We start from the raw sequence: 21,814 nt of genomic DNA, 5'->3' as shown, positions 1-21,814 counted from the left end.
AAATCATCTCTAGATTGCTTATAATACCTAATACAATGTAAATGCTATGTTATACTGTATTGATTTGGGAATAATGACTAGAAAAAAAAGTCTGTACATGTTCAGTACAGACACAACCATCATAGCTCTTCTGGGAACACCGATGCCAATTCTCCCGTGATCTTTAAGTTCTTGAGGCTGAAGCGCTTTACATAGCTAGCCAGCCATCCCTTACTAGCCTTAAACTCCTTCCTCTCACAAGTAGCGAACGAACGAGACACGAGGCGAACAATGCTCAAACAACGAGTGCTGGAGAGGGACTGAGGATCTATGAAATTGCGGGAGGCTACAGCAGGGTATGCCTACGCATCTCTTCATTCGCGTGGATTCAGCGTAGTGCTCGGCATGCGGCAAATTCAAGTTTTGCTTTTTGGAACTTTCTGGAATTATTTTTTGAATATTTTCGATCCGCGGTTGGTTGAATCCGCGGATGTAGAACCCGTGGATACGGAGGGCCGACTGTACCAACTGGCTCAAGGACAGCTTTTATCTCTCTGTAACAAGACTATTGAACAAATCTCTTGTATGATAAATGGACTCTCGATCTCACAATCTACCTCATCACGTCCTTGCACCCTACTGTCTGACTGCATTGCACATTTTCTGTAACTGTCGCACTTCATTCTATGTCTGTCATTGTTTTCCATTGTACTACCTCAATGCACCGTCGTAATGAAATGGTCTGTATGGATGGCATGCAAAACTAAACTTTCACTGTACATCCATACGCGTGACAATGACAAACCACTTTTACCATTTTTCCCCATTTTCCCAATGAGGTTGATATAGAAGTCGGCAGTATTCGAAATAGAAAAATCTCCCAGTATTATTGCCAGCTTTTAACTTTAACCAGCAGCTCCAAAACAAATATTTATATAAAGGCTGTTTGTGTCTGGTAAATTTTTCAGAGATATTATAGGTACAATATAAAAGAAAACATTTCTTTATTGAATGTTCCTTTACTATACATATGTACATACTATTAATAAATCTATAAAATAGTCCCACATTGATCTGCTGTGAATGTGTTTAGCTGCAGAAATTATACTGGGTGTTGTTAGACCCTGTCATTCCAAAGTGACAGTAAATGCTGAAATATAAGCAGTAAAGACAGACCACAGGCTACCAGGTTGTGATGAGTTGTCCTGGATCAGCTGCCATTTAGTAATACAACACCGAGCAACTTTCACTTATACCCAGCTTATCACCATACCTGTAACAGTACAGAGAAAGGTCATTCCTGAACAAAGCAAGACTTGATTAGATCTGGTCACAGTTCAACTGAGGCGTCACCATACTCTGAGTGGAAAACCTTTATTATAAACACAGGAAATCCTGCAGATGCTGGAAATCCAAAGCAACACACACAAAATGCTGGAGGGACTCAGCAGGCCAGGCAGCATCTATGGAAAAGAACAGTCGATATTTCAGGCCGAGATCCTTCTTCAGGACTAGAAAGGAAGGGGGAAGACGGCAGAATAGAAAGGTGGGGGGAGGGGAAGGAGGATAGCTATAAGGTGATAGGTGAATCCAGGTGGGTAGGAAAGGTAAAGGGCTGGAGAGGAAGGAGTCTGATAGGAGAGGGCAGTGCATCACAGGAGAAAGGGAAGGAGGACGGGACCCAAGGAAGGTGATAGGCAGGTGAGGAGAAGAGGTAAGAGGCTAGAGTAGGAAATAGAGAAAGAGGGGAGGAGGAGGGAATTTTTTTTACCAGAAGGAGAAATTGATATTCATGCCATCAGGTTGGAGGCTACACAGACAGAATATAAGCTGTTGCTCCTCCACCCTGAGGGTGGCCTCATCTTGGCACAACAGGAAACTATGGACTGACAAGTTGGAACAGGAGTGGGAATTGAAATTAAAATGTTTGGCCACTGGGAGGTTCCGCTTTTGGCAGATGGAGTGGAGGTGCTCGATGCGTGGGTCTCACCAATGTGGAGGAGACACCATCAGGAGCAAGACAACCCCAGCAGATTCGCAGGTGAAATGTTGCCTTACCCGGAAGGACTGCTTGAGGCCCTGAACGGAGGTGAACAAGCAGGTGTGGCACTTTGGCTGCTTGTAGGGATATTGCCTTTGTTGTTCATTTAGATTAATGGAAGGGAGGTCAGGTGAACCTGTTTACAGCAGCGTGCCATGTTCTACCTGATTATCCACGAGTTGATTATCACTTACTGAAGCTGAACTATTCGAACATGTAGGCAGTTGAGGTACTACACATTGATTCACGTCTTTGAAATGTGTTGCAATAAGGTTCTAACTCCTTCAGGAGAATGGCAGGTAAAACAAAGTTTTTCACTGTGCCTTGGTGAACTAAACCAGTTTACCAGTTTACAAAAGTATATGGAATGAGCAGACAGAGGAAGTGGTTGAAGCACGTACAAGAAAAGACTGTTGGACAGGTGCGTGGATAGGAAGGATTAAGAGAAATATAGACCAAACATAGGCAAGTAGGTCGAGCTTAGACGTCATGAATGAATTGGAAGAAGTGCCTTTTTCCTTGTTGCATGATTCTATGACACTACATCACTGTTAGATAACACCTATCTTGTGGTTTTGACAGAGTAAGCTTGAGTTCTCACAGCAAAATTGCTCATGACAGTTAGAGGTCAGGTGTGCGGCAGAAGTTTAACACACACACGAACTCCTGCATGGACCTGAGGGGTGCTACTGTGATAAACCAATTTTACCATTGTTCCCCATTTCCCAATGAGGTTGATATCGAAGCTGGCAGTATTCAGATTAAAAAATTGGTTTGTCACAGTAGCATAGCGGTTAGTGGAACACTATTACAGCGGCGGCAATCAGAAGATCAGGGTTCCGTCAGTAAGAAGTTTATATGTTCTCTAGCGCTGCAGTTTCCTCTCACATTCTAAAGATGTAATGGTTAGGGTTATTAAGTTGTGGCATGCTACGTTGGCACCAGAAGCATAGCAACACTTGCAGACTGTGTTGATTGTTGATGCATTTCATTGTATGTTTCGATGTATAGTACATGTGACAAATAAAGCAATATTTTTTCTTTCTTTCTCCCTGTCTCTCTCTCTCATCCATATTCTCTCTTTGGCATCCCTTTTGCAGCCTCCTTACCTCCCCTAACTCCAACAGTCACTCTATCTCAGTATATCAAGGTAGTACAAGGGAATAGCAATAACAGAGTGCAGAATATAGTATAACAGTTACTGAGAACATGCAGTGCAGGCGGACAACAGAGTGTAAGTCCACAGTGAGGTACACTGTGAGGCCGTGTCCACCTTATCGTACTAGGGGACCATGGTAAGTGAGCCTGGTGGCACGTACTTTTAGACTTTGGTATCTCCTGCCCAGTGAGAGAGGGGAGAAGAGAGAACGTCTGGACGGATGACGTCTTTGATATATGTTGGCTGCTTTACTGAGGCAGTGAGAAGTGCAGACAGAGTTCCTGGAGACACAGTCTATATGTCTGCACATATGTGTGTGCATCTACTTGCGCATGAAGAGGCTTCCCCTCAGATCCCTTTTAAATCCTTCTCCTCTTACCTTAAACCTATGTCCTGTAGCTTTTCCTGGGGCAAAGACTTGTGTGCATTCACCCTATCTATACCCCTTGAGATGCCTACCAAACTCCCCCTATAACTTAGGCCCTTGAATGGAGCAACATTCTCGTAAATCTTTGCATTCTTTCCAGCTTAATGATGTCTTTTCTGTATCAGGATAATCAAATCTGTACATGTTGTATGGTAGCTGCTATCTAACAGTGACCGCACATGCAAAGAACTGAAACGCAGGCATATTTCTCAGAAGTGGGACGGGAGCAAATTAGTCTCAATTCTGAAGGACTGCTGAAGATGATGAAGAGGGCAGTGTATAGCTCGACTGTGCACAGGATCTACTATCGAAGGCGAATCTGATTTGCATCCCAGATTTCCTCAACTGCACTTATTTAAGAGCGTCAGTGCAGAGAAATGGGATAGAAGCAGTCCTTGAGCCCCCCCCACCCTCTACTCCCCACAGTGTGCAAACTGTAACTCGATGGCCTTTTGGATTCAAAATGTTTCCTGCATTCAGTCAAAATAAAGATAGATCGTATAACAATAATTCACCATAATGGGCCACTGCCACCCATGTAGACCCCCAGACGTCGAGTTACACCCCACTTCCACCAGAACCTTGTTCTGCATTAAGATATCTTAGATTTTTTTCTTAAGACAGTGGAAATACCATCTCTCTCTGCTTATTCAAAAATACAATGTACAGTATTAATCTGGCGTCAATATGTGGATCTTTGTGTGCGTGCACGTATGTGGATTCAGTGGAGGTGCGCGTACATGGATGCAGGTTATATATAAATATGATATATGTGTATGGCTTTCCACAGAGACCAGTCTGCTGCCCTCTAAAGTGACACCTTTCCTCTGTGTTTCCAGCGGACAGCAGACATACTGGGCCGTAGGTGCCACAGAGAGAGCAGAGGCGCTGTGGCAATCAATCTGTCACCCATTTTGGCCGCACTACACACTAAATTCCTGGTATGACATTCAGCACGGAATGCAAACTTGTTTGAGAGTGCAGAACTCACAGTGGCAGCATTGTAAATGGAATTTCTTTCCCTTTTGCAATGAACGCGCTCAGCCTGGACTCCCTCTGCCCAAGGAAAGGGAACTATTAATCCAAGTGCATTCAAGAGCCCCGAAATTGACTTCTAACCCACACCATCAACGATGCCATCAGGTGCAGAAGGTCCTGATTTGACGAGACAACCTGTTTCAAAAAGTGAGGTGATAAAGCAAAGACTGTTGACACACTTGTCGGTGAGCTGTCAATGATCCGCTCATGAACTTCCACAAGGTCAGCATGAATAGCAGAGGGTTACAATAGCTGGTTTTATACAGTGACAAGCAGCCAGTATCTATCGGGCTCAAGGACAGCTTCTATCCTACTGTTATCAGAATCTTGAACAGATTTCTTGTATGATAAGATAGATCTTGACCTTAGACTTCATTGTTTACTTGTATTGAGTTTGCTCTGTAGCTTTTACACTTCATTCTGCATTGTTATTGTTTTTACCTTGTTCTATATTTGATTCATATGTACAGCATGCAAGGCAAGCTTTCCACTATAACTTAGTACATGTGACAAATGTAAACCAATACCAACCTTAATATAGGCTTTGTCTTTGAGAATGATACATAGAAACCGTTACAGCCATTATAATTAGTCAACCAGCAGAATATTAACACTTAGCACACATCCAAATAGAGTCGGATATCACGGAGAAAGAAGAAAGTGGCTGAAGACCTCTGAAAAAGGGGAGGCTTAGCTAATAAGAGAAAGCATAAATCAAAACGTACTGCTTAACTGTCGAAAACCATGATAAAGTTACTGATTGGGACAACTATTCTGAGCCACTGTTCTTGACTACTGAGTCAGAGGCAAGTTCAAATCTCACCATGGCAGCTGGGAAATTTAAATTCCAGTACTGTACCCAAATAAATCTGGAACAAATCAACAAAAAAAAATGCTAGACACTGCAATGGTAACCATGAAACTACTGGATTGTCATTAATTCCCATCCAATTTACCAATATCTTTCAGAGAAGGAAATCTGCCATCCTCATCCTGGTCTGGTCTTTGTGTAAACATAGAGGTACCAATAAGATTGGCTCTTAATTGTCCCATCAGTTCCAGGGGAATTAGCAATGGACAGTAAATGTTGGCATTCTTATCCATGCCCACATCTCATTAATGAAGGAATTTAAAAAATTTGTATGACTTTGTCAAGAGAGAATAGGTAGTAATAGACGCAAAGCTTAGAAACCCTTCATCACTCTAAGGCTGTTAAAATTATACAACACCCTCCCATAAGAAGAGCAGGCATTAGCTAGATTAATAAATTTAACCTTGAGGTCATCTTACCAGCGTTTTTATAAATTACGGGACTGAGTCAGATGGATGGAAGGAGAGAGAAGATCAGCATCATTTCATAACACAAGTGGCACTGGTTCCAGCTATGGCTAGCCTGCTCTTGTTATGAGATGATGCAGTGCATGGCTGAAAACTCCAGGAAGACTTTGTCAGCACACCTCAAGAAAATATTAACCAAGAAATTCCACAGAGTTGCTTTGCCAACAACCCAGTGTGGGGTGACACTGTTCATCTTCATGAATAATTGCGCAATGAGTCACCGCTGTACAACTTTTCATCAGAGGCCACAGAGAAACAAGTGGCATCTTTACAAATGAAGTACAAACTAAGTGAAGAAGATGTCCAAAGGCAGTAAGAAGGAAATGGCTTGTAATTATACAACGTCTTTCATGACCTCACTGCAGTACTTTGTTGCCAATGAAGTAGCCATGGCAACCATATGTAGAAATGCACAGTCTTTTCTTCACCAGGGTTGAGGAATCAAGTACTGGGCGATATAGGTGAGAGGGGAAGTACTTAGTAGGAACCTGAGGGGCAACTTTTTCACCAAGAGGGTGATCCACATATTGAATAAGCTGCCAGAGGAAGTGGTCCATGCAGGTACATTAACAACATTTAAAAGGCACTTGGGCAGGTACGTGGATAGGAAATGTTTATAGGACAAACGTGACTAATTTAAATGAACATCACTGTCAGCACAGACTAGTTGGGTTGAATGGCCTGTTCCCAATCTGTATTACTCTTAAATATTCAATGTAGGAGTTTGCTGGCCAATTTGCTAACAAGGAGCTTCCAAAAGCAGCAACATGACAATGCTTTTATTTTAATTGTTTGAAGAAAATAAGATGATTACTGAAAATAACATCCCAGATCTTCAAAAAAGCGCAACAGGATTCTTTACATCCCTATGACAACACAGATTTAACATCTCAGCTAAAAGGTGGAAACCCCAGTGCTACAGCACTTCCTTGGTAATGCATTACTGCACCCATCTCAACTTCTGTGCTCAAGTCTCTGGAGAGGCACTTAAACTCACAACCTTCCCAATCAGTGATCCTTAGCTGGTAGGTCCTGCAAAAGGCAATGGTTGTAAATTGGGTGACATGGTAGTTCAGCAGTTACCGCAATACTTTACAGTGCCAGGCATCACCAGTCAGGGTTTAATTCCCACTGCTGTCAATAAGCAGCTTGTACATCCTCCCTGTGACTGCATGGGTTTCCTTCGGGTGCTCCAGACTCCTCCCACATTCCAAATGTGTATGGTTACGGTTAGTAAGTTGTGGACATGCCCTGCTGGCACTGGAAATGTGGCGACACTTGCCAGCTGCCCCAACATAAATGATGGATTTCACTGCATGTTTCAATGAACCCGTGACAAATAAATCTAATCTCTATTTTTTTTTAAATGGCAGTTTCTACTGCATGACTTGATGCACCATTCTGAGGACGTTCCTAATACCAAGGAGAACATGTAAACACAGTCAATGCTGTACTGTTTCCTCATGGGTGAACAGTGTTCTCCAGATGTTAAATTTCTGTTATTCTCTTCTCACACAATTCATTCAACCTTAAGCATCCATCTCTGTGGCAATCGTGCAAAAAGATTCAGCGAACATTTCAGAATTTTCAGGTCAACACATCCAAACCTCAAATGCAGTACATTCCGTAAATTAGCTGCTGGCTAGAATAACAGAGAAAAACAAACCACATCTTCTGCAGTCAGCCAGGCCAACATAAGCTGCAGTACGCTGCAACAATCCAGACATACTGGCATGTTCAGGTGAGACTAAGTATTTCTTCATGGATTTAATTGAAAAACACATGCCTGTATTAATTAGGCACATGATCCATAAGCTAAAATTAAGTAATCATAAAGCAAAAAAAGTGCATATGCCAGAATAGCTGATGTGTGTGTTTCTTCAGAGAGCTCCGTTCTTTTTCCCCCACAGCTCTAAGCTATGCAAATATTAAGTTAACCTGCCACTGTAGATTGCCCCTAGTGTCTAGGTGAGTGGCAGAATCTTGGGGGAGATGATTGCTATACAGGAATAACAAAAATAATGGGATTAGTGTAAACTGGTGCCTATTGGTTGGTGTGGACTCAATAGAACAAACAGCCCATTTCTGTGCTATGCAACCAAAATTTATGAGCTGGCAAGGATAAACACAACTGAGTCCTCTACCTAAATTTGAAGATGCTATTTCTATTGTATATGCATACAGGGATCTAACAAGTGCTCGAGACCCCACTCTGAGTCTAAGGCAACCTAGATCTTTGGCTAAACATTCAAGGAGATCATCTCCACAGAGCACTTGTGGTCAAGAATACAGGTAAGGAGAAAGGCTGTTTCTGACCCCACATTAATGCAACCTAACAAACTCCACTGCTCTGCCTCCCCCATCTTAACCATAGTCCAGCACCCCATTGCAGCTCTTCTGTGAAGGGATCCAAAGGTCAATATGAGACGCCCCTCCAACGATCACAAAATATCACAGAGAAAGACTACTCCTTCCATATAGCTCATATAGCAATAGAAAGCAAGACTTTGTCTCTCTAAAAATGTCTTCATAATAAATCCATTTTGCCATGTGAGACTTCAATCTAGGTCTTCTTTAAGAAAAACTGTGAAGTATTCGGTTCACATCCAGCAGAGTGTAAGAGAAACACAGAAATTGCAGGTGCATTGTTATTGCTTTACCTTATTCTAGCTCAATGCACTGTGTAATGATTTGATCTGTAGAAACAGTATGTATGGCAAGCTTTTCACTCCATCTAGGTACAAAGTCCAATAATAAACCAACACCATAGATGATTTTTATAAATAAGCCCTTTCTTCTTTAAGGCTTTCAATTTCGCAAGGAGCCCCAGCAAAGGCTCTGATTTTACTGCAAGGTCAAGTACTACAAGTGTCAGAGGTGTAGGAATGAAGACAAAGAAGAACGAGCAACGGATCTTCGCCTGAAGATAGCATAGACCAAAATCTAAGCCATTTTATATTCATCACTGGTACTTGTGGAAGGTGGCTAATTAATTCCCCTTCCACTTCTCCTTCCCCCATGATAAATCCTCCCACCTCTGTCTGTAAGGATTTGCTCTCACATTGAATCTGGATGTGCCGCGTTTCAGGTGGGATGTTAAAAGAAGCCATGAACAAAGTGGACATTCTCCCCGGCCAACGTTTATGGTCAGGCATCACGACAAAAACATATTGCTTTTTTGTTGGAACTTCTGTGGACAAAATGCTTCTGTATTTGCAACAACTTACACTTTATGCAAAATGCTGTGGGACATCCTGAGGTCATGGAACATGCTTTACAAATACTTTCTTTGATAATGAGGTATGCTTGCCCTGAGCACAGCTGCCCACTTTGCCCTATCAGCCACTGACAAACTAAACTAAACCTTGGCTAAGAACCGAACGGGAAAGTGTACTTTGCTAGAACCGCCTCTACAGAAATATATTTTTGTTTTTTTTTATTGGAAATAGCCTACAGCCATTGTATGCATTCCAGCTGACTTTAGCATCACAGTAGATATCACTGTGGTGGATGGCTATGGATGAAAAGGGTTTAAGTCTATGCCTAATTTAGTTCAAGAATTCATCACTAAACAGTCAACTCATGTCAGAACCAAAAGGCCCAAGGAGCAATGGAAATTAGTCTTCAATAGTAATCAGCTTAGAGTCAGCTCCTAACAGAGATTTAGCCTCCACAAATAGCTCACTTCTGGAGAGATTGAATAGAGTATCATTGTAATGTTTCAGGCAGCCTAAGTCTGCAGCAGGTTTGAAGAATTGGCATAATAGTTTGGTTATTTCTTTATTCATCTGCAAGATGTTGGGCAATTCTGACAAAACCAGCATTTATTGTCCAATCCTAATTAAAATGAAGTGACTTGCTCGGTCATTGCAAGTACAGTCATAAGTCATGCTGATGCCATATACTGGCCTGATTTCCTTCCCGAAGGAATGTCACTGAAGCAGTTGAGATTTTATGACAACTGCATAGTTTCACGGTCATCAGTTTTGTTATCTGAGTTTATTAATTAACTAGTTTAAAATTCCCCAAACGCTGTGATGAAATTTGAACTCATCGACATTAATCCAGTCTTCTGGATTGCTGATTTGGTTGCATTATCAATAATCAGCCAGTACACCTGTAAATACAGACATCCCACCTCTCCCGTAAGTTCCGGGAGTCTCCCGCAAATTAATAGTGGCTCCCCGATGCCCACAAATTATATACAGTGTTCTGGAAATTGATTTTTTTGAGAGCAAGCATTAGAGCGAGCGCAAGAGCAAGAAAGCAAGCGCGAGTGAGAGCGACCACGAGAGCACGAGAGAGCGAGAGAGCGAGCAAGAGCAAGAGCGAGAAAGCAAGCGTGACTGAGCGCAACCACGAGAGAGAGCGCAAGAGTGCGCGTGAGAGACAGCAAGAAAGCAAGCGCAAGAGAGAGAGAGCGAGAAAGCAAGTGTGAGAGTGCGCGCGCGCGATAGAAAGAGCGAGAGCAAGAGCAAGAGTGAGAGAGTTCCAAAAAAAGTCAGAGTGGCAGAGTGTTCCAAAAAAAGAAAATATAAAACGTACATCACCCCAGACTACACTGAAGTGTACCCCAGCCTAATAGGGGTCAAAATAATGACAGTGTTGCTCGCTGCACTGTTTGCAACAGTGACTTTTCTATAGCCCATGGTGGGTTAAGACTGTAAAAGACATGTTGAGGTGAGTTTAACAGGTGTCATTCGTTCACTAGCATAGCTAACGTTATTTAAACTAACTGGCCAGCTGCTAAGGAGCTACTCTATTGCAGACATCCCACCTCTCCCGGAAGTCTCCCGCAAATTGATGGTACTACCTCCCTGAAATGAGTTTTTGCAGGGTGGGATGTCTGTAAATACCCCAGAACAATCCATAGCAGTGAGACATGAACACCAAGCCAGAGCTAGGAAATTAGTTATAGAAGATAATTAATGGCATGGCTGAGCAATTGCATCCTTGAAGGAGGCAGCACAGTGGAGGAACTTAGATAAAGTATTCTAGATTTCATAGTAATGGCTAAATAGCTTCTTCCCTGTTGTAAAATGGGAAGACAGTGCAGAAGTACACATAAATCCTAATTCCAATAGAAAAACAAAATCAAGGATTTAACAAGGACATTTCTTTATTTCTCCGGAGGAATGAAACAAATACCATGGTATCATGGCACTGTTAGTTCGGAGTTCAATTCCGGCATCGTCTATAGGGAGATCGTCTGTCCTCCCCGAAACAGCATGGGTTTCCTCCGGGTGCTCCAATTTCCTCCCACAGTCCAAAGAAGTACCAGTTAATAGGGTCAATGTAAATTGTCCCGTGATTAGGCTAGGGTTAAACAGTGGGTTACTGGGTGGTGCAGCTCATTGGGCTGGAAGGCCCTGTTCTGCACTGTATCTCCAAATAAAATTTTGTTTAAATTTAAAAAAACACCAGCCCTGTCTCCACTGACAGAAATGATATACGTGATCCATAGATATGGGCATAATTTACAGATGAAGGATTTCTGACAGATTACAAGAAATATTTTTGTGTGCACATGTGTGGAGTGCTCTGTTCCAGAGAGTTACAAATGCATCATCATATGTGGACGAACATTGAGATATTCAAGACCAAAACTGATAAAGGGTGAAACAGGGAATACAGGGATCCGAAAAAAATTGGCATGGCACAGGCTCAGACATAACTTTATTGATTAACAGTGCAGGGTTGAAAGACTGGATGACACATTCCTGTTCCTGTTCCACTTCCCTCTCTATTGACCCACTGAGTTCCTCCAGCACATCATTATTTTGCTCCGGGTTCCAGCATCTGCAATCTGTTGTCTCCTTTTTCTATTTCTTGAGTTCTTGTCAATGCTGACATTTTTGTTAGCATTCAGAATTCTGCATTGTGTTCTTTTTTCTGGATCATTTACTGTGTGCTGGAAGAGCTCACAGAGGTTTGCAACCATAATACCTTGAAAAAATATCAGAGAGGGAAAAAAAATCAGCAGCAAAAATAATTGCGTCATATTTAATATGATTGCTAGTAATCAGCAAAGTCAACACAATTCATCACTTTCATACTGGGGAATAAACATATATCTCCATTTTATCAGAGCTCAAGCATGTTAATACTTAATAACTAATCCAAGTATAGACTAAATCTTTTCAATCCTTGGATGTATTAAGATATATACTGAGTGGCCACTTTATTAGCAACTCAATGCATAAAAACATGCAGACATAGTCAAGAGGTTCAGTTGTCATTCAGACCACACATCAGAATGGGGAAGGAACGTGATCTAAGTGACGTTGACCATGGAATGATTGCTGGTGCCAGATGGGGTGGTTTGAATATTTCAGAAACTGCTGATCTCCTGGGATTTTCATGCACAACAGTCTCTGGAGTTTACAGAGAATGGTGCAAAAAAATCCAAAAAAAAAATCCAGTGAGTTTCGGTTCCATGGGTGAAAATGCTGTGTTAATGAGAGAGGTCAGAGGAGAATGGGCAGACTAGTTCAATCTGCCAGGAAGGTGACAGTAACTCAAATAACCACACATTACAACAGTGATGTGCAGAAGAGCATCTCTGAATATACAACACATCGAACCTTGAATTAGATGGGCTACAGCAGCAGAAGACCACAAACGTACACTCATTGGCCACTTTATTAAGTACAGGAGGTATCTAATAAAGTGGCCACTGAGTGTGTCTCAAGAGTAGAGACCCTAGGCAGATACCAGAAGGAATCAGGAGCAGGAGGCTGTGGAATTTCCATCAGGAATCAGGAGTTCAAGTCCTCTGGAACTCTCAGTGGGAATTCAGAGCAGGAAGCTCATGGAATTCACAGTGGGAATTGGGAATACGATTTTCACTGAATTCCCACCAGTAATCAGGAACTAGAGCCTTGTAGAATATCACCAGCAATTAAAGACAGAAGTCTCATGCTATTACAGCCATAGAGTAATAAAGGATAAAAACAGGCCTATTCTTTATCATCCATGTCAACCAATAGGCCTATTTAAGTACAGTATTCCCATTTGCCTGCGTTTGGCCCATTTCTTCTAAACCCTTAGTAGCCAAATGTCTTTTGAATATTGTTGTACCTCTGACAGCTCATTCCACAGACATATCACCTCTATTTCAAACAAAATGCGCCCCTCTCACCTTGAACCCCTGCCCTCTAATTTCTGAATCCTGCTGGGAGTCAGGAGTTGGGACCTTGAGAAATTCCAAGTAGGAACAAGAAACAGGCACCTTGTGGAATTCCTAATAGGGATCAGGAGCTGGAGCTGCTTTGCAATTCCCAAAGTGAGCATTAAGACTGGAAAACTGAGGATAAATCATAGCCTACTGCGTACTCAGGCTACTGTTTTCCGACTTTCTTTTGTGGCATAGCATAAATGCATACAATTCCCGAATATTCATCCTTATCACAAGAAAGTGTCACACGGTAACCACTGAAGAGCAGTCCGTATAGGTCAGATTTGTGATGTTTGCCAATACTTTTGTCCCAGCAGGCTGCTGATGCCAGCAGTTCTGCACGATTGATAATGACCCTTTGATCAGCGCTGATAATGCTTGTGTGGAGTTAATGAAACCATAGGCTGTTCACCCCAAAAATGGAGAAGACATACAGCTAAGCAAATGGAATTCTGACTCTGGAGGATGACCAAACTCAGCAGAACAGAAACGCACCGACGACAATACACTAAGTGTCCGCGGCAATGCTTCACTTTATCGACCTCAGCTAATAGTCATCAGAGGGCAGAGGGTATTGCACTATATCAAAGTAACCACATTGACAGAGTCAGACTTTGACCACAGTGCAACCAACCACCAATGCCTCACGCTAATGTCAAAGACCTTCCAGTAGCACGAGCAGATTTAACTGAACTTTAGCAACACGCAGAACAAAAGCAAAAGTAAACGTTCCAAAACACTTCTAGAAAATTTAGCAACTAAGTATATAAACAAATAAAATTTGCAATACATTTTCATGTATCTTATGCTCACCAATGTTCAGAAGAAGAATATAAAGCTTCCCAATCCCAAAACCCAAATGATCTCCAAGAGTGCTTGTGGAAACATAGTATAGAGGTAAAGTTACTGGATTTGTATTGGAACTGGTATTGGAATTGGTTTATTCTTGTCACATGTACCAAGATACAGTGAAAAACTTGTCTTGCATACCGTTGATACAAATCAGATCATTATGATTTTGGCAGCAAGGTAGAGTAGTGGTTAGCACAACACTGTTACAGTGCCAGTGGCCCACCACTGCCTGTAAGGAGTTTGTACATTCCACCCATGACCACGTGGTTTTCCTCTGGGTACTCCAGTTTACACCCAAGTCCCAAAGGTGCGCAGGTTAGTAGGTTAATTGGTCACATGAGTATCATTGGGCCTGTTACTGTGCTGTACCTCGAAATAAATAAAAAATATATATACAGTGCAATGATGTAGAACAAAGTAAAACAATAACAATGCAGAATAATGTGTAACAAGAAAGTACAAGGCCTCCTGAGCTCTGGAGCATTGATCCCTGAATATAGTTCTGAATCCCATCCTAACAGCTTCAGAATTTAAATTCAATAATAGCAAACTGGTACCATTATTTACAACCACAGAATTACTGGATTGTAAAACCATCAGACTCGCTAATGTCCTTCAAGGAATAATTCAGACATTCTTTCCATGAATCAACTGTATCCAAAGATAATAGGCAATGACAATAAATACTGGTCTTGCCAGTAATGTTTAAGTTCTATGGAAGAATAGATCTTTAAAAAAATGCCGCTTAGATTACAAGTATTCACAGTATTTTTCACTGACATAGTCATCCACTTGAAAACACTCATTGTCTTGATTACTTTGCCGTTTCTCTTATATTCATCAGAGGTCTCTCTGGGACACAGTAAATAGTTTCACTTTTTCAAAACTGCATTATTTTCCAGGATACGATATCAGCTAATTTACATAGGCTATCAGGTAAACAAGTAGTTTATTGCTCCAGTCATAAAACAGCAGTATGACTTGAATCATTAATACCACTGAATACATCAAAAAGTTCCTCTAAAAAAACAACTGATTTTCCGAGGAACACAATTACTAAACAAAATCCTATCAAAGTTCTAACAGATACATTTTTTCTCCAGTAGTTAAAAAGTTAACTTGTGCAAAGTTATCCTTGTGTTAAATAGGGTCGCAGTGAACCTTAACGGCAGAAATTCTACTGACGAAGCCTCCAATGGTGATAGAAAATAATTGCAGTAAGGCTGAAGAAGGAGAGGCAGTGAGAGTGGGAGAGCAGGAAGGGCGGAGCAGAACAGAGGGAAGCCTTGAGAATGGAGAAAGAAAGGCTTGCAGATCCTCTGCACTTTTAATGATCTTGGGACATCCCAAAGCCAGTGAAGCATTTTTGATGTTTAGCCAGTATTATTAAGCAGGAACTCAAACACCAATTTGCACAAAACAACTATTTATGTGATGCTGATTGAAGAATAAGAGTTGGGAAGGAACCCAGTTGAAGGTTGCCTGGTTGGTCTGAGCCAAAATAGGGTTGGCAGTATGTGAATCAGCTTGTAGGTGGCCTGAGGGAGCTGGCAATTATATTCCACATGTCTGGCAATGCAGCACTTGCCTCACAATACTGCCTAATCTCTTGCTTAAAACCTTCTGCCCATGTAACTGGATGAAGGTTCAAGACTCGTGAGCCAAACCTTTAATCCCGGGTTTTAGTCGACAATCCCGGGACCACTGTGCCTGTTCATTGGACTCCTCCTTGAGGCCAGTAAGAGAGTGAAAACTCCTAAAGATTTCCCAGTGCTTGGGCTGGGAATCTGCTTGCTGATCCTGGGCCTGATCCAACAGGCACATTCAACTAAATGGGAAAAGAATGGTAGAAGCAAACATGAATACAAGTCCATCTCAGTTTTCCTTTACTGGGGTTGCAATAAATGTGCTTACTTGTTTCCTAATATCCTTCTTAGGTGCAGAGGAGATTCAGCAGGTTGTTGCCTGGATTGAGGGACTTTAGTTATGAGGAGAGACAGACTGAATTTGTTTTCTCTGTGGAGTGAATACAGGAACATAAGCACATGAGAGCCACAGATAGGGCAGATTGTCAAAATCTTTTCCCCAGAATCAGGTTTAATATCACTGGCATAGATTGTGTAATACATAATAAAAATAAACTATCAATTGACTTTTGCACAGTGCTGTAGCAATTTTATGTATTGCACTGTAGTGTATCTGCAAAAATAAACAAATTTCATGACATATGTGAGTGATGATAAACCTGATTCTGATATGGGTCTCCATTGTGAATTCAGATTGGGAAGGGGGCAGGGAGAGGGGAATCATGGTCGGGAAAAGGGAAAGGGAGAAGGGAGAGAGGGGAACTACCAGAGAGACATTCTGAAATAATCAATAAACCAATTGCTTGGAATCAAATGACTTTGCCTGGTGCTTCAGGGTGGGGGTGTGTCTGCAACTGCAACACCCCCGCCCTGGCACTCCTCTGTCACCTGTCCAACACACTATCCACGGCATTCCACCCTTGCCATTCCCAACATCCTTTGCTCCCACCAGATTTATAAACTTGCTCTTCGCTCCACATTGACAAATATAGTATGATACAAAAGTCTTAGGCACCGTAGTTATATATGTGTGCTTTTGCACAGCACTGTATATATATATATAATTAAATTAAATTAATAGTGCAAAAAGAGAGCAAAAAATATAGTGAAGTAGTGTACAGGGATTCATTGTCCGTCCAGAAATCTGATTGCAGAGGGGAAGAAGCTGTTCCTAAAAACACTGAGTGTGTGTCTTCAGGCTCCTGTACCTCCACCCTGATGGTAGCAATGAGAAGGAGGCATATCTAGTTTAGTTGATGGGAATCCTTAATAATAGATGCTGCCTTTTCTGAGGCATTGCCTTTTGAAGGTGTTCTCAATGCTGGAGAAGCTGGTGCCTATGATGGAGCTGGTTGAGTTTGCATCTTTTGGCAATGATATTTTCTGCAGTTTTTTTTTCCGATCCTGTGTAGTGGCCCCTTCTTACCAGACGGTGATGCAACCAGTTAGAATGCTCTCCACAGTACATCTGTAGAAATTTGCTAGAGTCTTTGGTGACATACCAAATCTCCTCAAACTCCTAATGAAGTATAGCTGCTGTCAGGCCTCCTTTGTAATTGCAACAATATGTTGGGCCCAGGACCCAGGACAGATCCTCAGAGATGTTGACTGGGACATGTGTTTTCAGGTAAGTGGAAAGAGATTTAAAGAGGATCTGAGGGATAAGTTTATTATACAAAGTGGTTCATATCTGCCAGCGGAGATGATAGAATCAAACATAGATGCAATGTTTGGGAGGCATTTAGACAGACACTTAAATAGGCAAGGCAGAGAAGTAAATAAGACCATGAGACATAGGAGCAGAATTAGGCCACTTGGCCCACTGAATGCACTCCATCATTCAATCATGGATAATTTATTTTCTCTCTCAACCCAAATCTCCTGCCTTCTCCCCATAATCTTTGACACCCTTACTAATCCGATGAAATATACCCAATATCTTAGCTTCTACAGCCGTCTGTGGCAATGAGTTCCACACATTCACCACATTCTGGTTAAAGAAATTCATCCTTATCTCTATTCTAAAGGGCCATTGGATGGCTGTGCCATCCAGTCCTAGTGGCATCAAGTAGGATTAATGTTGGTTAGCAAAAAGGTCAGCATGGACATGGTGGGCTGAAGGGCCTGACTATGCTGTACAACTTCATGACTATGACTCTAACTTTGCTGTAACAGTTTTTAAAATTGTATTTTGTAAAATTTTATTGGCATTCTTGTGAACATCAGTGGCATTCAATCTCTTTGACAGTATGTCCGGGGGCAGAGTTTAACCAGCTCTCCTCACAATTCCAAGGGTAAAGCTCAGAAGTATTGGGTGAAATGTCCCTGTGTCAGCTGGGAGGTGGTATTTAGCATCGATTGATCCAAGTGAATTTGGTGGTAATCAGAATTTTTGGCTTGGAGCACCAGGAAAGACTGCAAGTTAGTCAGGAGAAGATGGAGGGTAGATGTGGGACATTTCTCAGTTCCAGGACATTTGTGAACCTGAACGTGCTAGGAATACAAGAGCAAATTCTAGGTCAGTCATAAGAAATGTTGTTATAAAGCTTTATCTAACAATGTTCAAGAAAATTTATAAATGGAACCAAGGCTCTGGTTCCCATTTGTAGATCTTTAAAGGTATTGATTTTCTACGGAAATCAAAATCTAGTTAATTTTATCAAACAGTTAGAAAATATCTCAGTAAAGTAAAATATAATAGAGTTTCAATGTTGTGAATCCACACTCTGGTTATTACTGAGCAGAATCTGTGATTGTGCTTTTGGCAAATAAACTGCTCATCAGGGAGATGTTCCAAAACCCAGCAGATAAAACAAGCAGCTCGGTTAATCCAGCAATTAAACAATGGCAGCAAATTAAAATACATCAACTGCCAATTAATTCCAAACTATACAATCAGGATTGAAAGCATTTGAACATCATTGTTAAATGTTTCAATGTAAATAGCATCTTTCATTACTGCAGGATGTCACAACACAGTCTGACTCAATTAAATTGGTGTAGTTGTTATGTAGGAAGTGTGGCAGACAGACTCGTGCACAGCTATATGCCATCACAAGTAATATGACATTTACAAGATTTTTATTCTTCATAGTGCTTGGTGAAGGATGAATGTTGTTTGGAATATCTGGGGAGTATCTCTGCCTGTTATTCAAAATAATGCAATAGGACCTCCAGATTACAACATTTTCTGTTAAAAAAAATAAACAGACTTTATTTGTCGCAGTGTCCAAAAAGGCGAGAAAAAGTACATGGAGACACGAGAGCCCACAGATGCTGGAATCTGGAGCAACACACAAAAGTACTGAAGGGACTCAGCAGGTCAGAAAGCATTAGTTGTGGGGCGGGGGAGGATATGGACAGTCAATGTTTGGGATTGAAACTCTTAAGAGAAAATAAAATGTGGGTTTTTGTGAAGCAGACGTATGAGCAAAGAACAGAAAAATAGAGGTTAAAGTCATAGAGTCACAGACCACTACAGAGGCCCACCTGGTCTATGCCAAGCTGTTATCTATACATCTTTGACTGAAAACAACCGAAAGCTTTTAGACTTTATTTGCAAGAGTAGTAAAATACTTGGCTTTTTTTTAAAATGCACTGACCTTTAAAAAACTTAGTCTAATCCTGTTAAAGTTTTAGTAGTCTGGGAGACTGCACTCAAGAGTCTGTACCAAATTATTCATTTTTACTCAATGATGTTGCAGCTCCTGCAAAATCCAAACCTTGTTTGCACTAAAAGCACTTTTCAAAGCAGACAGGTGATTTTGTCTAGCACACTGACCATGAAAATAAGGCACTAAAAAGTCTAAAAAGTTAAAAGGAGATTTTGCATCATCAAATTGGCTTGGTATTTGGAAACAGTCACAACTAATCAAAGAAGTGATATAATCACATTTGTAAAATCCAGAGGCACATGACAAAAACTGATCCACTAATGCCAGAATAAAAGTGACATTTGAGGTCTCTTTCTTTAATAGAAGGTACATATCTGGTTTCTAGTGGGAAACTTTGTGAAGATAATTCACTGGTGATTGTGATAAGGAGAATTACTAATTCTGAAATCTATAATTGAAATAAATAGCTTGACACAAACTGAATGGTTTACCTACAAAAAACAACTGCAATGTAATTGTACATTTGTATGACTTGATTACATTACTAATGTATCATAAATATAACCAGGAATGAATTCAGCACAAGGAAAAATACAGAAAAGAACACTGTCAACTTTTACCAAGCTGGTAGATCTGTGGTGTCTTTGCTCTTGTTAAGTTAGTGAAAATCTGACGAATAAAATTTGGAATTTGCAAGGATGACATCCAGAGATATTTAATGAGACTAATTATATACCACAAGGACAAAAGAGACTACAGATGCTGGAACTTCTTCCGTCTGGTTCTATCTACTCATCATCTCCTCCACATCTGGTTCCACCTATAACCTACAAGCCTCAGTCCCACAACCTTTCCTTCACAGCATACTCTTATATACAAGTGATCTTTCCTCTCCACAACAGTTCTTAAATCTGCTGACTTCTTTCAGCGTTACTTTTTTTTTGCTAAATATTTTCCAATCTCAGCATCAATTCTCCCTATCTCATTACCTCGCTGCTCTTGAAATCCACCACCCAACTAAAGAAGGCCAACACACCGTACGCCTTTTTAGCCACCCTATCACATTGTGCAGCAACTTTGAGAGAACCACGGACGTGGACCCCAAGATCCCTCTGTTCCTCCACACTGTTAAGAATCCTACCATTAACCCTGTACTCTGCCTTCAAATTTAATCTTCCACAGTGTAGTACTGCTGTGTTTCTTCAGCATTTTGCTGTTCAAGAATCTGTGCCTACCTTTAAAAAGAATTTTAATTCTACTCCCACAGTGCTTTGAAGCAGAGTCCTAATAACTCATAGTCCTTAGAGATCTTATTTGTCTCATCTCTGTCATTAAAAAATGGCCTTTGATTTTTTTTTACTGTAATTACTAGTTCTAGTGTCTCCCATAAAAAGGAAAATCCTCCTCACACACATTCTGCCAAAAGTCCTCAGGATCTTATGTTTCAAGTAAGTAATCCTACTTCTTCTAAATCTGGGTGGATACAAGCCTAGTTTGTCCAGCTTTCCTTCATTAGATAGCCTACCCATCCTATGTATCAGTTTTGTAAGCCAAACTACCTCCTTTACATCCTTCCTTACAAAAAGAGACCAATACTGTACACGGTATTAATCTCACCGATAGCCAATATAACCAAAGCATGTATCTACATTGTTATTTAGTTCCTCTCTCAATGAAGGATAATATTCATTTGGCTCCCAATTACTCTCTGTACTTGCCTACAAGCTTTTTGCTAGTCATGTAACAGGACATCTAGATCCTCTTGTAGTTCAGAGCTTTGCAGTCTTTCACCATTTAGATAATATGCATATTTATATAATTTTTTCTATTTAAATGGAGAATTTACATTTTCCCACACTAAGCTCCATTTGACAGATCTTTGATCACTCACTTAATCTACCTTTGGAGATCCCTGGTAGGTTGTCTACGTAAGTCTAAACTTGAGTGCCACAACAGGTGGCAAAGTGAGACGCCTGATGGCTAATTATTGGTCTATGAAGTGGCATATGGTATTTTTTCTTAGCTGTTTCAATTTGCTTTGGCACCATAATAAAAAAAATGAAGGCTTAAAAAAATTGGCTCCTTTTAAGAAGCACAAAACTTTGCCTGGCTGCAGACACTGGACTCCAAAGAGGGATGGAAGTTACATTAATAATTGCAATAGACAATAGGTGGGTTTGCCAAATGCTTAATCAGGCCTTGCAATAGGAAGCAATCCAATTGTTGATTGTGCCCAGAAACTGGCAACCTTCCATGTTAATGCGCACATGAAATATCTTCTAGAAGTGAATACCCATATATGCAGGATGTGTGATGCATACCTGAGAATGCATGCCCCACCACCTATCCAGCCCTCCCCTTTTTTAAAAATAATTCAATATGGATCTCAGCTTAGTAAAGCTTTTATTTTATAATCGTCATCCTTACTGTCAAACCTCACCATGATATACCTGTGATTTCCTCAAGCCTTTTAATCCTAAATATCTGCTCTCTTCTAAATCTTGCCTCTTGGGCAAACTTGGGTGAATCCAAATTTCGTTATTTCAACACATTGGCCATGCCTCCAACAGACTGAAATTTCCTCCCTAAACTCTCCATCTCAA

General features: G+C 41.0%; 1 protein-coding gene across 14 annotated transcripts in view; it reads right to left on the bottom strand.

Annotated features, from left to right (window-relative positions):
• LOC134340450 (thyroid hormone receptor alpha) overlaps nt 1-21,814 on the bottom strand; it is a 534,574-nt gene that overhangs the window by 450,867 nt on the left and 61,893 nt on the right. Inside the window, exon 1 of one of the 14 annotated variants that reach the window (XM_063037708.1) lies at nt 5,935-6,127. The exons of the other annotated variants lie outside the window; for them this stretch is intronic. The gene's annotated coding sequence lies outside the window, so the exon portion shown is untranslated. Of the gene's footprint in view, nt 1-5,934; nt 6,128-21,814 lie in introns of those variants that run through there. 14 annotated transcript variants of the gene reach the window in all.

The sequence above is a fragment of the Mobula hypostoma genome, chromosome X1, assembly GCF_963921235.1.
Source record: "Mobula hypostoma chromosome X1, sMobHyp1.1, whole genome shotgun sequence".
Lineage (NCBI taxonomy): Eukaryota > Metazoa > Chordata > Chondrichthyes > Myliobatiformes > Myliobatidae > Mobula > Mobula hypostoma.
This window is presented reverse-complemented; position numbering and strand designations above follow the sequence as displayed.